Here is a 12499-nt window from a genome sequence, read left to right on the forward strand (position 1 = left end):
TTCCTCTCCTCAAGGCCAGATTGATGCATTTTCTTCTCCACTGATGTGATCATTTCAATTCAGTTCAGTTTAGTCGCTCAGTCGTCTCCGACTCTTTGCGACCCCATGAATCACAGCACGCCAGGCCTCCCTGTCCATCACCAACTCCTGGAGTTCACTCAAACTCATGTCCGTCAAGTCGGTGATGCCATCCAGCCATCTCATCCTCTGTCATCCCCTTCTCTTCCTGCCCCTAATCCTTTCCAGCATCAGTCTTTTCCAATGAGTCAACTCTTCACATGAGGTGGCCAAAGTACTGGAGTTTCAGCTTTAGCATCAGTCCTTCCAATGAACACCTAGGACTGATCTCCTTTAGAATGGACTGGTGGATCTCCTTGCAGTCCAAGGGACTCTCAAGAGTCTTCTCCAACACTACAGTTCAAAAGCATCAATTCTTCAGCACTCAGCTTTCTTCACAGTCCAACTCTCATATCCATACATGACCACTGGTAAAGCCATAGCTTTGACTAGACAGATCTTTGTTGGCAAAGTAATGTCTCTGCTTTTGAATATGCTATCTAGGTTGGTCATAACTTTCCTTCCAAGGAGTTAGTGTCTTTTAATTTCATGGCTGCAATCACCATCTGCAGTGATTTTGGAGCCCCCCAAAATAAAATCTGACACTGTTTCCACTGTTTCCCCACCTATTTCCCATGAAATGATGGGACCAGATGCCATGATCTTAGTTTTCTGAATGTTGAGCTTTAAGCCAACTTTTTCACTCTCCTCTTTCACTTTCATCAAGAGGCTTTTTAGTTCCTCATCACTTTTTGCCATAAGGGTGTTGTCATCTGCATATCTGAGGTTATTGATATTTCTCCTGGCAATCTTGATTCCAGCTTGTGCTTCTTCCAGCCCAGCGTTTCTCATGATGTACTCTGCATATAAGTTAAATAAGCAGGTGTGATCATTTAGCCACTATCTTTCTCCCCTCCATTGGCCTGAAAGATATTATAGCACCTACAGAAGTCCTTACTAAATTCACCCAGCAATCCTTATATAATAAACCAACAAAGCCTGTTGTTACTAAACACTGAAGTATCTTTAATGAGAAAAGCTGTTCTCTTAAATAGGATGATTTAGGGCATTGTTCCTGCCTCACAAGGGTGCACCTGTTCCATTTTCTAAACAATATGTTGTATGCTCATACTTGATGAGTCTGCTAAACTGTCATCTTTATTAAATCACATGGGGACACATGTGAACACACTGAGTGATCTGATCTCCAGCTAAACGGATTTAATACATCCAATCATGAGACTCTTGAAAAAAAATATTACTTTGAGAATCATTATCTTATTTTGAGTTTTCTCCTGCATGCGCCTATACTGTTGCTGTGGTTTCTGCATCCATGCAGCCAGATAGCCATCAAAGGAGCCACCTCCATGCCAGTGAAATTTCTTGCTGACAGCTCAGAGCACACTGAGGAAGACTGGGCATGTGATATTGTAAGAGCTGGTCATAAGGGATGTAGTGTTGGAGGAGGCAATCAAGAAGACATAACTACTGGTTGACTCTCAAGCTGAAAACAGGCAATTAGAGGCTCCTTACCAGCTCCCCTGTCCTTGGAATGTTGGTTTTGTCCACTGTTCCCATAACTAGAACCATTAAAAAGATGTAGCCTTGAGAGAAATTTCTATTTCCAAATTAGGCCATATAGACAGTTCTCACAAACTAGAACTTCCACATAACTTTTGTGGGGCATGCAGTTGAACCCACAACCATATGATGCCCTATATATCAGTTTCATTTGTACCATATTTGTAATCCTCTTAGTTCAGTTCAGTTCAATTCAGTCTTTCCATTGTGTCTGACTCTTTGCAACCCCATAAACTGCAGTATACCAGCCTTCTCTGTCCATCACCAACTCCTGGAGCTTACTCAAACTCATGTCCATTGAGCTGGTGATGTAATGCTCTAGTATACAAAATAAAGTCTCTGATTTCCTGCAGCTGGCAGCACAATGGGGTTTATCTTGCTCATGCTCAATTGCTATTATGTCCGATTCTTTTGCAACCCTACAGTCTGTAGCCTGCCAGGCTCCTCTGTCCATGGAATTTTCCAGGCATGAATACTGGAGTGGGTTGCCATTTCCTCCTCCAGGGAATCTTCCTGATCCAGGGATCAAACCCATGTTTCTTTTGTCTCCTGCATTTGATGGCTGATTCTTTACCACTGAGCCACCTGAGAAATCCTAAGAAGGTTTATAGGCACAAATAAATATATCATGTGTGCCCAAATGCACAAGATAAGTGATTTTTTCTTCTGCAAATATTATTCAATGTAACCAGTCAGTGATAATATTGTTTAGAACAGTGTCTGGATTTATAGAATGATCATTGGGAAGATGTAGTGAGATTCTGAATATGAGCCATTAGGTGAACAGGAAGGTCATTTTTCACATGATAGAAGGTAGGAGAGAGGAAGGTTTAGGGCTTGGTAACCCACTCCGGTATTCTTTCCTGGAGAATCCCATGGACAGAGGAGTCTGGTAAGCTACAGTCCATACGATCACAGAGTTGGACACAACTAAAGCAACTTAACACATGCATGCTCTTGTGCACGTGTGTGTGCACACACACACACAAGATAGGTTGGGCAAGTTAAATTTGAGATACATACTAAGTATTATATTAATGAGGAATACACAAGTGAAAGTCATTCAGTTGTGTCCAACTCTTTGCAATCCCATGGACTATACTATTCATAGAATTCTCTAGGCCAGAACACTGGAGTGGATAGCCTTTTGCTTCTCCAGGAGATCTTCCCAACCCAGGGATCAAACCCAGGTCTCCCTCATTGCGGGCAGATTATTTACCAGCTGAGCCACAAAGGAAGCACCAAAGAATTGATGCTTTTGAACTGTGGTGTTAGAGAAGGTGCTTGAGAGTCCCTTGGACTGCAAGGAGATCCAACCAGTCAATCCTAAAGGAAATCAGCCCTGAATATTCATTGAAAGGATGGATGCTGAAGCTGAAACTCCAATACTTTGGCCACATGATGCAAAGAACCAACTCATTGCAAAAGACTCTCATGCTGGGAAAGATGGAAGGCGGGGGGGGAGAAGGGGATGAATGGTTGGATGGCATGGTGTTGGACATGAGTTTGAGTAGGCTCTGGGAGTTGATGATGGACAGGGAAGCCTGGCATGCTGTAGTCCATGGAGTCACAAAGAGTCAGACATGACTGAGTGACTGAACTGAACTGAAGCATTATATAGAGTTGGTACCTATATAGAGGAGAATTGGGTTCAAAGTGAAGGTGTTATCTGGAGATATAAACATGCAGTCATCAACACATAATTAAATATGTATGCACATGACTGTGTTGTAATGCAATAAAAAGATATGTAGTTGATCTGTATCCCCCATTCTTGGCATAGAACTGCTAAAACTCTTGGTTTCCTGAGTGATAGTGGTGAGTGGAGCATTTTTTGGTAAATTTAAAATAATTCTGTTTTAACCACACTTGAGCATATGCTAAGGCAGTGACTCAGAGAATAGAGGCCAGAGGAACCATCAGACAATGCGACTAGGGGGTTTGAAATGTTATCCTCTCCCAGTTTCCTCTGGGAAAGGGAGAGGGGGGTGAAATATTGACTAAATCATCAGTACTTAATAATTTAATCAACCATGCCTATGTAATGGGCCTCCATAAATCCCCTCAACAATGGGTTTTAAAGAGCTTCTATGTTGGTGACCACATAGAGGTGTTGGTAGGGTGACATACCCACAGGGCCATGGAAGCTCTGTGTCCCTTCTCTGTACCTCGTGCTATGCACCTCTTCATTTGATTATTTCTCTATAATAAACAAATCTAAGTAAATCTTACTCTGAGTTCTAAGAGCTTAGAAAATTATCAGAGCAGAGGAAGAGGTCATGGGAAATGTCAATTTATAACTGGTTCTCAAAGGTACAGAAATAGCAGGCTTGCCAGCAACATCTGAAATGGGGAGTCTCTTGGGATTGAGCCTTTAACCTGTGGGTTCTGCACTAATTCTGAATATTTAGTTTTAATGAATTAAATTGTAGGACAATAAATTAGTATCCACAGAGAATGGGAGAGAATTTCTTGATGTGGAAAACCCAAACATTTGGTGTCAGAAGTATCCTGTGAGTAGAGGGGACCCATTTTATCTTTTAATGAAGCTGCAAGTTGATCATCAAGGGAGTGAGTGTAGACAGAAGACTGGGATAGGGAGTGGTAAGGAGCAAACCCTGAAACACTTTGAAGTCCAGTTGGGAAGATGATTAAAAATGAAGCAACAAGAAAATGTCCATCATCTTCAGTTCTCAAGTCAATTCAGTTACAGAAATTTTTGTCAATTTATGATTCTATTACTCAAAAATTTATCTCAAACCCCAAATATCAATTTATATAATACTCAAAATATTGTTGCATCCCTCATTCTGTGGATTTCGTGTCTATCTTTACTGTTATACTACTTGCACAAAAAAGTATAGTATAGCTCTCCCTTCCTGCCTACATCTTGATGTTCCCTTTCCTTCCTTCCTAATAAATGTTTAACATAGTATTTTTATCCAGAATAGGCTACTTTCATCTGCTTTAATATATCATTTCTCCTCAATGATCTTCTTATTGATGTCTGGGAACTTATTTGCCACCTTTTGATCAACAGAAGCTTCTTCTCTTGCTGTCTTGACATTTGTTTAAAGCCAAATCTCTTTCTATAATTATCAAACCATACTTTGTTGGCCTTAAATCCCCCAGTTTTAGACACTTTACTTTTTTTTGCTTTAAGTTGCCATTTAATAACTTCATTTTTTTTTCTCAGATTAGAGTAGGATCTACAGGTAGGCCTTTTTTATCCTATTCAGTTCAGTCACTCAGTCCTGTCCAACTCTTTGCGACCCAATGAATCACAGCATGCCAGGCCTCCCATCCATCACCAACTCCCGGAATTCACTCAAACTCATGTCCATCGAGTCGGTGATGCCATCCAGCCATCTCATCCTCTGTCGTCCCCTTCTTCTGCTGCCTCCAATCCCTCCCAGCATCAGAGTCTTTTCCAATGAGTCAACTCTTCGCATGAGCTCGCCAAAGTATTGGAGTTTCAGCTTTAGCAACATTCCTTCCAAAGAAATCCCAGGGCTGATCTTCAGAATGGACTGGTTGGATCTCCTTGCAGTCCAAGGCACTCCCAAGAGTCTTCTCCAACACCACAGTTTGAAAGCGTCAATCCTTCTGTGCTCAGCGTTCATCACAGTCCAACTCTCACATCCATACATGACCACTGGAAAAACCATAGCCTTGACTAGATGGACATTTCTTGGTAAAGTAATGTCTATGCTTTTGAACATGCTATCTAGGTTGATCATAACTTTCCTTCCAAGGAGTAAGCGTCTTTTAATTTCATGGCTTCAATCACCATCTGCAGTGATTTTGGAGCCCCCCAAAATAAAGTCTGACACTGTTTCCACTGTTTCCCCATCTATTTCCCATGGAGTGATGGGACCAGATGTCACGATCTTAGTTTTCTGAATGTTGAGCTTTAAGACAACTTTTTCACTCTCCCCTTTCACTTTCATCAAGAGGCTTTTTAGTTCCTCTTCACTTTCTGCCATAAGGGTGTTGTCATCTGCATATCTGAGGTTATTGATATTTCTCCCGGCAATCTTGATTCCAGCTTGTGCTTCTTCCAGCCCAGCATTTCTCATGATGTACTCTGCATATAAGTTAAATAAGCAGGGTGACAATATACAGCCTTGACGAACTCCTTTTCCTATTTGGAACCAGTCTGTTGTTCCATGTCCAGTTCTAACTGTTGCTTCCTGACCTGCATATAGGTTTCTCAAGAGGCAGGTCAGGTGATCTGGTATTCCCATCTCTTTCAGAATTTTCCACAGTTTATTGTGATCCACACAGTCAAAGGCTTTGGCATAGTCAATAAAGCAGAAATAGATGTTTTTCTGGAACTCTCTTGCTTTTTTGATGATCCAGCAGATGTTGGCAATTTGATCTCTGGTTCCTCTGCCTTTTCTAAAACCAGCTTGAACATCTGGAAGTTCACGGTTCACGTATTGCTGAAGCCTGGCTTGGAGAATTTTGAGCATTACTTTATCCTGTACCCACACAGAAACTGCATTTTCAATATATGATTAAAAGTTATTTGTCAAAAAAATATGCAAGGTTTTCAGACCTGCATCCTCTACTGGTGTAGCTGTAGGGACAGCTTCTCAAATTTCCTTTTCTTTATTTTTATCCATGGTTCTTAGGCTGGACTCATTTGTCTTAAACTGGTGGACAACCACAGCTGTAAATCTCAATCTACAGTACAAATCAATCAACTTTTCTTGTAACATCATGACTTTTCTCAGCTTATTGGGAGCATTTCCAGCATCACTCGTGGTACTTCGTAAAGAGCCCATGGTGTAACTCAAGGTTTCCAGTATTACACTAAACACAATGAAAAATACACAAAAACTGCAAGAGATCCATTTTTACTGATATTCAACTTTCTGAAGAAACAAACTGCTCACATGGAGATGATTAGTGTTATACAGTGTTTTAACTACATACTTGCAACACTCGAACTCACTATGATAACAACAGGAGGTGGCCACAAAATTATTACAGTAGTTCAGTGTGCAATACAGTTAATTTTGTGTTGTCTTGTTTAACACTGCATCTTTACATTTGTTATATTTTCTCTTGACACAGAATAGCACCCTTTATAGTCTATAAGTGTGTGTGTAATTCTGACAAATTGTGAAGTTTTATAATAGGTGTGTGTATATCCTATGGTTGCTGCTGCTAAGTTGCTTCAGTCATGTCCAACTCTGTGTAACCCCATAGACCCCATAGAGCCCATCAGGCTCCCCCGTTCCTGGGATTCTCCAGGCAAGAACACTGGAGTGGGTTGCCATTTCCTTCTCCAGTGCAGGAAAGTGAAAAGTGAAAGTGAAGTTGCTCAGTCGTGTCTGACTCTTAGCGACCCCATGGACTGCAGCCTACCAGGCTCCTCCATCCAGGGGATTTTCCAAGCAAGAGTACTGGAGTTGGGTGCCATCGCCTTCTCTGTATCCTATGGTAACAAATAATAAAATAGACACTACCTACATATATTTTATGCATTGATGACACATCCAGCTTTTCCTTATTGTTTATATTTCTAGATTATTCAGTTTATCTGCAAGTCTTTTCAAACTGTCACAATTCTCCAAAAATTTTCTAACATATTTATTGAAAAATATCCACAAATAAATGGATCCATGAAGGTTCAAATCCATGTTTTTCAAAGGTCAACTGTACGTAAAAATAATTTTTTTTTCCATTCAAAGTGTTATTTTGACAGACAATAGGGATCAGATAATCTAAATCTCTCATTATTTTAAAAATGAATCCTACAATATTGCTGACTTTTTTTTTTTTACAGCAAATACCCATGTATTTGCCTGCTGTCCAGATTTAGTAAATGTTAACATTCTTCTTACTAAGTTTTTTTTTTTATTGTTGAAGTGTAATTACTTTACATTGTTGTACTAGTTTCTGATGTACACTTCTTAAATCTTATAAAGACATAAAATTTTAGAGATATAGCAAAAGTCCCACCTCTCTATCACATCCCCTTTCCGTGTTCTTAGGACAGAGGTAAGCACGTACAGATTCACCATTTTTAGGACATGTGTCTCTGGAGTATGTGTTCTTGGAGGGTAGCACCATATCTCATTCATCTTGAATCTTTAACTTATAGATGTGCCTGACAGGTGACACAAGCTAGAGATAACTAAATATTGAAGGAATGAACGAATGGCAGAAATTGTTCATTATTATTATTAATCCTTCACCATACCTAATGTGTGTGTGCTCAAGTTGTGTCCAACTCTTTGTGACCCCACGGAATGTAGCCTGCCAGGCTCCTCTGTTCATGGGATTCCCCAGGCAAGAATACTGGAGTAGGGAACACATGTACACCCATGGCAGATTCATGTTGATGTATGGCAAAACCAATACAATATTGTAAAGTAATTAACCTCCAATTAAAATAAATAAATTTATATTTAAAAAATAAAACAAAAACAAAAAAAAAGCATACTGGAGTGGGTTGCCATTTCCTTCTCTAGGGGATCTTCCCGACCCAAGGATCAAACCTGTGTCTCCAGCATTGGCAGGTGAGTTCTTCACTGCTGAACCATTAGATCAGATCAGATCAGATCAGTCGCTCAGTCGTGTCTGACTCTTCGCAACCCCATGAATCGCAGCATGCCAGGCCTCCCTGTCTAACATCAACTCCCGGAGTTCACTGAGACTCACGTCCATCGAGTCACTGATGCCATCCAGCCATCTCATCCTCGGTCATCCCCTTCTCCTCCTGCCCCCAATCCCTCCCAGCATCAGAGTCTTTTCCAATGACTCAACTCTTCGCATGAGGCGGCCAAAGTACTGGAGTTTCAGCTTTAGCATCATTCCTTCCAAAGAAATCCCAGGGCTGATCTCCTTCAGAATGGACTGGTTGGATCTCCTTGCAGTCCAAGGGACTCTCAAGAGTCTTCTCCAACACCACAGTTCAAAAGCATCAATTCTTCGGCGCTCAGCCTTCTTCACAGTCCAACTCGCACGTCCATACATAACCACAGGAAAAACCATAGCCTTGACTAGACAGACCTTTGTTAGCAAAGTAATGTCTCTGCTCTTCAATATGCTATCTAGGTTGGTCATAACTTTCCTTCCAAGGAGTAAGTGTCTTTTAATTTCATGGCTGCAGTCACCATCTGCAGTGATTTTGGAGCCCCCCAAAATCAAGTCTGACACTGTTTCCACTGTTTCCCCATCTATTTCCCATGAAGTGATGGGACCGGATGCCATGATCTTCGTTTTCTGAATGTTGAGCTTTAAGCCAACTTTTTCACTCTCCACTTTCACTTTCTTTTCTTTTTTTTTTTTAAATTTTATTTTATTTTTAAACTTTACATAATTGCATTAGTTTTGCCAAACATCAAAATGAATCCGCCACAGGTATACATGTGTTCCTGAACCCTCCTCCCTCCCCATTCCATCCCTCTGGGTCGTCCCAGTGCACCAGCCCCAAGCATCCAGTATCGTGCATCGAACCTGGACTGGCAACTCGTTTCATACATGATATTTTACATGTTTCAATGCCATTCTCCCAAATCTTCCCACCCTCTCCCTCTCCCACAGAGTCCATAAGACTGTTCTATACATCAGTGTTTTATTTTTAATCTTATCCAGAAGTCCATGGCAAGATATTCTAGATCATTCAAATGGACAGGGATATATCATTATAAAGAAAACAAAAAGCTTGCTGAAGCATCAAAGAGGTGATTAGGATACATGAAAAGGCACTAGGGTTGTGCAGGCACAGAAGAAAGAGCATGTGAAAGTTCAGAGAGATAGTCACATGCAAGTCAAAGAGAGAGACCTCAGGATAAAGTCTTGGACATTTAGCCTCCAGAACTCTGAAAAATAAATTTCTGTTTTTTAAGCCACTCGGTTTTTGGTATTTTATTATGGCATCCCTAGAAAACTAATAGACTAATAAAGATTTTTTGAATATGTAGTCACAGGTTCTCAAGAATTACAAAGAAAAAAGATGTGCTTAACATTAAAACCATATCAAATATAATTAAATTTCTGACGATTTAGAAGCAATTTTAGACATCAAAAAATCTAACGTTAGCATCATAAGGATGAATTGTTACTATATTTCAGAAGTAATGCTATTTGAGAGTGTTCCCCAACAGATTATAAAATACAACAGTTTTTTTTACTTATTACTTTATTTTAAAATATTGAATCTGAAAGAAAGCAATTAAAATAACCACCTCACTATGAATGATTTGACAATAAATTCTAATGATAAATTTCATTTACTATTAGATAAGAAAAATGCAGTATAAAGTGTTAAAAATTTTGATAAACTATATTAATTTTCCTTATTGAATATTTTAGATATAAAGAAATTTTGTATTTGATAACATCATAGAAGGCATGCTGCTGCTGCGTTGCTTCAGTCGTGTCTAACTCTGTGCAACCCCATAGACGGCAGCCCACCAGACTTCCCGTCCCTGGGATTCTCCAGGCAAGATCACTGGAGTGTATGATTATTATTTTCCTAATTTCATCTGTCGATAATAGCAGGGACTGTATAAATGAAAATTTTAATTTTATGTTCTTATTAACTTTGTATAAAATTTTGTACACAGTTTTCAGAATATAAAAAAACTATTACAACTGCTCCTGTCTCTCACCTCAATCTCATTTCTTTCTCTTTCTTGGTGCTTCCTTGGAAATTTCCTTAAGGAATTCCTTATTATTTTTTAGGGGTCAATTTAGTGTGTTATGTTTTCTAAAAATTTTTAAAGTGAAACATTTTTTTCAAGGATTTTGTTTATTTTATTGTATTTTCCCAAGCAGAGTTTATTAAATCTTTTCTGTGACTAGTTTATATAATATATTTATAGCACTTATCACATCCTGAAAGATATGTATTTGCATTGTTGGCTTTCCTGTTCAATGTGATTGCCTCAGTTCTTAGCTCTGTGCATGGTTACTATAGTAAGAGCTTACTGAATTAAAGACTTGTTCAAAGAGAAATAAATGTAGATTTTAATAAGGTAAATACATGTGTACACCCGTGGCAGATGCATGTTGATGTATGGCAAAACCAATACAATATTGTAAAGTACAAAATAATAATAATAATAAAAAATTTAAAAAAATAAAAAATAAGGTAAATACAGATGTTTACAATACTGTGCTATGTTTTGACTAACTTTTACTGAATATTTACAAAATACTCATAGAACAGTGTTTCAGATATAACCACATTGATGTATACAAAGAATGGCAAACTAGAATGGGACAGAAGTGATGGAGGCAAGAGATCTGGAGAATGCTTTGTATGATCAGACAATAGACAAATGTATTATAAAAAATAAAATGAGTTATCTCTAACTATATAATCACAAGCTAACACTATGTATTGTATGCATGCAAAATATATCTGCTTATATAAATGTACTATATTTACATAGACACATACATATGCATTTATACAAATTATATATGTATATACAATTTCTGGATAAATGCTCAGTTTTCAAACAAACTGTTAGAGAAGAATTGGGAAAATGATTAATATTCCAGAAAAAAATATCTTGTAAAGGCACAAAAGTTGCATGTAGTTCATACTGTGGCTGTTCCTTTCTTTAGCTTCAGAGAGAAAGGTAATGTCACAGAGACATGGTGCAAAGTCTTAATTTGCAGTGATTATCAGAATCACAGAGACAATGAGCCAACTTAATAAACCTTCTTTAAAGAGCATTCATGTGTGAATTTGAGGATGTAAAGGCTAATTTACTGAAAAGAAAATGTAACAGTTAAATGAAAGAAAGTGCATAATGAGTGGGTGTACACTGAATCACAGAGGAACATATACTGTTAATCAAAGGAGAATTATACCCACCAAATAAAGTCTGTTTAGTTAAATATGAAGATAAATTATTTCTTTCTCTGTCCAGTTGATTTCATGGGTATAAGCATTTACAATTGACAGACATTACAGTTAAGGGTGGGAAGAACTGGGCTAAAAAGTACAGGGGAAATTCATGTCTTCTTTTCTTTTACTGCATCTAGACCTTCACATGTGAGATTATCTGTTGTGCAGTAGAAACCACTTGCAAATGAATGAAAATGTACCTTAAGTGACAATTTTGTTCATATCTTTCTTATTTGTGTTGCTATTACTTATTTTTTTCTGAATAATTTTTTTCACCATTTCAGATTTAACCTAGTCCAAACCCAGAACTGGATATAACCTAGGAAGATAGACCTGAAAAGGAGTACTAAAGTTAATGCAAGTCTAAATTTATCATTATTCAACCAATGGAGTCAGAGATACTAAAGGACCAGTAGAGTCTTTCATAAGGTACACACACATTTGCTGACTTTTACTCCAGTACTTTCCCCATCATAACATGCCATTCATGGCAATACACTATATTCTTCATAATATCATGGAAGGAAGTGATAGTACAGAATCATACTTAAGTATGACTAATAAATATATTCCAAAAATGAAAACTAGGTCTCAAATCCATAGCAACCTTTCAGAAAGACAGAATATAGCTTTTTACACAATTATTTTTATTATGACAAAATATATATGAAATTTACTAACATCCATTTTTAATAGTTCTATGGTATCAAGTACATTCCTATTGCTCTTCACCACCATCATCTCCAGAAATCTTTCATCTTGCAGAACTGAAAATTTATGCTATTAAATAATAACTGCTCATTCTGCCCTTCTCCAGTCCCTGGTAATCACTTTTCTATTTTCTAAGATTTGGCTGTTCCAGGTTTCTCATATAAGTAGAATCAGAAAATGTGTCTTTTTGTGAGTCGTTTATTTCACTAAACTTGTGGCATATGGTAGAATTTCCTTCCTTTTTAATGCTGAATAATGTTCTATTGTATG

Source organism: Bubalus kerabau, chromosome 6, assembly GCF_029407905.1.
Source record: "Bubalus kerabau isolate K-KA32 ecotype Philippines breed swamp buffalo chromosome 6, PCC_UOA_SB_1v2, whole genome shotgun sequence".
Classification (NCBI taxonomy): Eukaryota; Metazoa; Chordata; class Mammalia; order Artiodactyla; family Bovidae; genus Bubalus; species Bubalus kerabau.